The following is a 6,023-nucleotide window of genomic DNA, read 5'->3' as shown; positions in this document are numbered from 1 at the left end:
CCCGCGCCGCTCCCCGGTCCAGGATTGAATCCTGAATCCAGGATCCCCGCCCAATTTTCCAGCCTATCTACATACCAATATCCTATCCACCGAGCTGTCCCTCACAGCTACGATGCTTTGTTCATTACAACCTATTAACTCACCCCCACCCCCCTATTCCAGACCATGTGATCCCCAGGGAGAGGCGAAAACCCAGAGTGAAAAACCCCAGGGCCAATATGGGGAAAAAAAAAAATCTGGGAAATTCCTCTCCGACCCCCTGAGGCGATCGAAACGAGTCCAGGAGATCACAATGGCCCTGATCGGAAAATGCTTCCCAACCCTAGTCATTTCCACTTCCATGAACACCATATGAATTCCCTGCCCCCGAGACAGGTTCCCAACTATCCGCAGTCTCGCTCTGTACTGGCAAAAAGATGGGAAAGTCTTCTCTCTGTTGTTTTGAAAAGCTTTAAACTCTCCCCTAACATATCTATTTCAAAGAGCTGTCAGGTTGAAGTTAAAAGTACTGCTTAGGCAGTACTACATGGCAAACTCACTCTCACTGGGCAAATATTTCCAATTTCCATTTCTCAATTCCATAAATAAAGAGGGTAATTCACTGGCCCTGCCAGACCCAGGCACAAACCCCTCTGGACCAGTGAACCCAGCTGTTCCTTTGGCATGGTCAGAATCTCGCTCAGAAAGGGTGAGAACCTGATCAGAACTCATTTGCATTCATTTTAATCTCATTAGTGAGATCAAATCATAGAATCCCTACAGTGCAGAAGGAGGCCATTCGGCCCATCGAGTCTGCACCGACCACAATCCCACCCAGGTCCGTTCTCCGTTATCTTCATTTAATCCCCCTGACACTAGGGTTAATTTAGCATGGCCAATAAACCTAACCTGCACATCTTTGGACTGTGGGAAGAAACCCAGAGCACCCTGAAGAAACCTACGCAGACCCGGGGAGAATGTGCAAATTCCACACAGACAGTGACCCGAGGCTGGAATTGAACCCGGGTCCCTGGCGCTGTGAGGCAGCAGTGCTAAGCACTGTGCCACCGTGCCATCCACAAGTCGAATGCAGTGGCCTCCTGGTATGCTCCCGCTTCCCCTAGTGGGATGTCACCCGAGCATAGATCAGTATCGGTCCTTAAAAGTGGGGACCAGGCACCATGGACTCAGAGGGGGAACAAGGAGGTAAATACCATCTGCACACACCTCCAAGGTGCCCAAAGGTAAAGCAGCTGCTGCCAGAATGCAGAGAGGGGAGTCTTTCAAGGGAGGTGGGGTTTGGGAGGGGTTTTGGTCATGGGTCTCCCCTGGAATGGGGGCTGCGTGGCTAGTCTTCTCTCTGTTGTTTTGAAAAGCTTTAAACTCTCCCCTAAAATATCTATTTCAAAGAGCTGTCAGGTTGAAGTTAAAAGTCTTCTCTCTGTTGCTTTGAAAAGCTTTGCACTCAATCCTAGCATGTTTCAATCACAGAATCCCTACAGTGCAGAAAGAGGCCATTCGGCACATCGAGCCTGCACCAACAATAATCCCACCCTATCCCCGTAACCCCACGTATTTACCCTGCTAATCCCCTGACACTAAGGGGCAATTTCACATGACCAACCCACCTACCCCACACATCTTTGGACTGTGGGAGGAAACCGGAGCACACGGAGGAAACCCACGCAGACACAGGAAGAACGTGCCAACTCCGCACAGACAGTCACACAAAGCCAGGATTGAACCTGGGCCCCTGACACTGTAGGGAGCTGAAACTATCAGGTTGAAGTTGAACACTCCATGCCAGCTTGGGTGGAGGCAGAGTGGCCCCTCTGTGGTCAAAGGTTGGGGGGGAGGGGGGGGAATGCTCCCCTTGTCTGCGGATGGTTGTAATGTCCGTGGGTATAGAGGGAGGAGGGATGGGGGGCCTGTCACTTTACTTTGAAATCAGGGCGTCCTTTGAAAAGATCTTTGAGGAGACGTTCTTGCTGCTTTCTTTAGGTGCTGCTTATCTCCCACATGCCACAAATCACTCTAAACTCCAAAAATATGTCTCTGTGTGAGTGAATTGCGATTGGGTTTTCACAAACATACCCGATAGAATCATAGAACATAGAACAGTACAGCACAGAACAGGCCCTTTGGCCCACGATGTTGTGCCGAGCTTTGTATGAAACCCAGATCAAGCTATTTCCTCCCTGTCATCCCGAAGTACTCCATGTGCCTATCCAATAGCTTCTTAAATGTTCCTAAAGTTTCTGACTCCACTATCCCTGCAGGCAGTCCATTCCACACCCCAACCACTCTCTGAGTAAAAAACCTACCTCGGACATCCTTCCTATATCTCCCACCATGAACCCTATAGTTATGCCCCCTAGTTACCGCTCCACTCACCCGAGGAAATAGTCTTTGAACGTTCACTCTATCTATCCCCCTCATCATCTTATAAACCTCTATTAAGTCTCCTCTCAACCTCCTCCGCTCCAAAGAGAAAAGCCCAAGTTCCCTCAACCTTTCCTCATAAGACCTACCCTCCAAACCAGGCAGCATCCTGGTAAATCTCCTTTGCACTCTTTCCAGTGTCTCCACATCCTTCTTGTAGTGAGGTGACCAGAACTGCACACAATATTCCAAATGTGGTCTCACCAAGGTCCTGTACAGTTGCAGCATAACCCCACGGCTCTTAAACTCCAACCCCCTGTTAATAAAAGCTAACACACTATAGGCCTTCTTCACGGATCTATCCACTTGAGTGGCAACCTTCAGAGATCTATGGATATGAACCCCAAGGTCTCTCTGTTCCTTCACATTCTTCAGAACCCTACCTTTGACCCTGTAATCCACATTTAAATTTGTCCTACCAAAATGAATCACCTCGCATTTGTCAGGGTTAAACTCCATTTGCCATTTTTCAGCCCAGCTCTGCATCCTATCTATATCTCTTTGCAGCCTACAACAGCCCTCCACCTCATCCACTACTCCACCAATCTTGGTGTCATCAGCAAATTTACTGATCCACCCTTCAGCCCCCTCCTCCAAGTCATTTATTAAAATTACAAATAGCAGAGGACCAAGCACTGATCCCTGTGGCACTCCGCTGGTAACCGGTTTCCAGTCCGAAAATTTTCCATCCACCACCACCCTCTGTCTTCTGTTAGATATGGATGTGGAGATGCCGGCGTTGGACTGGAGTAAGCACAGTAAGAAGTCTCACAACACCAGGTTAAAGTCCAACAGGTTTATTTGGTAGCAAATACCATAATTTATTTGGTAGCAAATACCTTATGGTAGAAGGTATTTGCTACCAAATAAACCTGTTGGACTTTAACCTGGTGTTGTGAGACTTCTTACTGTTCTGTTAGATAGCCAGTTACCTATCCAATCGGCCAAACCTCCCTCTATCCCACACATCCTTACTTTCTTCATAAGCCGACCGTGGGGGACTTTATCAAACGCCTTACTAAAATCCATGTATATGACATCAACTGCACTACCTTCATCAACACACTTAGTTACCTCCTCAAAAAATTCTATCAAATTTGTGAGGCAAGACTTGCCCTTCACAAATCCGTGCTGACTATCCCGGATTAAGCTGCATCTTTCTAAATGGTCGTAAATCCTATCCCGAAGGACCTTTTCCATCAACTTACCGACCACCGAAGTAAGACTAACCGGCCTATAATTACCAGGGTCATTTCTATTCCCTTTCTTAAACAGAGGAACCACATTCGCCACTCTCCAGTCCTCTGGCACCACCCCCGTGGACAGTGAGGACACAAAGATCAATGCCAAAGGCTCTGCTATCTCATCCCTTGCCTCCCAAAGAATCCTAGGATATATTTCATCAGGCCCAGGGGACTTATCAACTTTCAGTTTATTCAAAATTGCTAGTACATCTTCCCTCCGAACATCTACTTCCTCCAGCCTATCAGCCTGTGACACCATCTCGTCCTCAAAAACATGGCCCCTCTCCTTGGTGAACACCGAAGAAAAGTATTCATTCATCACCTCTCCTATCTCTTCTGACTCCATGCACAAATTCTCACTGCCATCCTTGACCGGCCCCAGCCTCACCCTGGTCATTCTTTTATTCCTCACATAAGAGTAAAAAGCCTTGGGGTTTTCCTTGATCTGACCCGCCAAGGACTTCTCATGCCCCCTCCTAGCCCCCTCCCGCACCACATTTCCTGCTGGAGATCACAGTTAAAAATTGTTTGGGAGAATTGCCCCCAACATTTCTGCAAAGAAGAAAACTGATTTTTATATATTAACCAATTCATATATAATCTACAGTGCAGAAGGAGGCCATTTGGCCCATCGAGCCTGCACCGACAACAATCCCACCCAGGTCCTGTCTTATCCCCGTAACCCCACATATTTACCCTCCTAATCCCACTGACATTAAGGGGCTATTTATCATGGCAAATCAACCTAACCCACACACATTTGGACAGAGAATCATAGAATCTACAGCACGGAAAAAGCCCCTTCAGCCCAAACTGCTCCATGCCAACCAGAAAACCCATCTAAGCTAACCCCATTTGCCTGCATTTGGCCCATTTCCCTCTAAACCCTTCTTATCCATCCATCTGTCCAAATGCCTTTCAAACATTGTCAATGTCCCTGTCTCAGCTACTTCCTCCAGCACCTCGTTCCACATACGTACCACTCTCTGTGTAAAAATGTTGCTCCTCAGGTTCCTCCTCTAAGGTGAGGCATTGCCTCTTCACTGAGGTCTTATTGCCTCCCCTGAGGTTTTGCGTTACCTTGTCCTTGAGGTCTTTGTTGCTGATGGACCTTTTTTGAGAATTGCCCTCTATCTGGGCTCCAGTTTTCCTGCCTATTGCCCTCTGTTTCTTCTTGTGGTCATTGCTTTAAATGCATTGTATTATCACTTTAAATGCATTAGCTCTTTAAATGAATCACTGCTTTCAGGCTGTCAACTTTTTTTTAAACTGTCAGGATAGGCAAAACACCTCTTCCACGATCATTCTCAATACTGGTACCTCGCAAGGTTGTGTCCTCAGCCCCTTACTATACACCTTACACATCTATGACTGTGTGGCCAAATTCCCTTCCAACTCGATTTTCAAGTTTGCTGATGACACCACCATGTTGGGTCGGATCTCAAACGATGAGATGGAGAACAGGAAAGAATAAAGAATCTGGTGAATTGGTGCGATGACAATAATCTCCCCCTCAATGTCGGTAGAACAAAGAGGATAGTCATCAACTTCAGGAAGTGTGGTGGAGAGCATGCCTCCAACTACATCAAGGGGGATGAAGTGGAAATAGTCAAGATCTTCAAGTTTTTAGGTGTCCGGATCACCAACAACCTGTCCTGGTCCCTCCATGCCAAGGCTATAGTTAAGCAAACCCACCAACGCCTCTACTTTCCCAAGAGGCTAAGGAAATTTGGCATGTCCATTACGACTCTCATCAACTTTTACAGATGCATCATAGAAGGCATCCTTTCTGGTTGTATCACATCTTGGTATGTCTCCTGCTCTGTCCAAGACCACAAGAAATACAAAGCGTCGTGAACATAGCCCAGTCAATCACACAAACCAGTCTCCCATCCATTGACACTGTCTACAGTTCTCGCTGCCTCAGAAAAGCAACCAGCTTAATTAAGGACCCTACACACTCCAGCCATACTCTCTTCCATCGGGAAAAAAGGCACAAAAGTCTGAGAACACCGACTTAAAAACAGCTTCTTCCCTGCTGCCATCAGACTTTTGAATGGACCTACCTTATATTAAGTTGATCTTTCTCTACACCCTAGCTATGACTGTAACACTACATTCTGCACTCTCTCCTTTCCTTCTCTATGAATTGTATGCTTTGTCTGTGTAGCGTACAAGAAACAATACTTTTCACTGTATATTAATACACGTGACAATAATAAATCAAATCAAATCAAATCAGCTGCCAGTTCTCTCTGCTTTCTCAACACTTTTGATGTTATGGCACAAACCTGGCAGTTCCTCCTTTGAACCTTTTTAAAAACTTTTAAAACATTTTCTTTCTGACAGAAATCTGTC

Source organism: Mustelus asterias, chromosome 9, assembly GCF_964213995.1.
Source record: "Mustelus asterias chromosome 9, sMusAst1.hap1.1, whole genome shotgun sequence".
NCBI lineage: Eukaryota > Metazoa > Chordata > Chondrichthyes > Carcharhiniformes > Triakidae > Mustelus > Mustelus asterias.
This window is presented reverse-complemented; position numbering follows the sequence as displayed.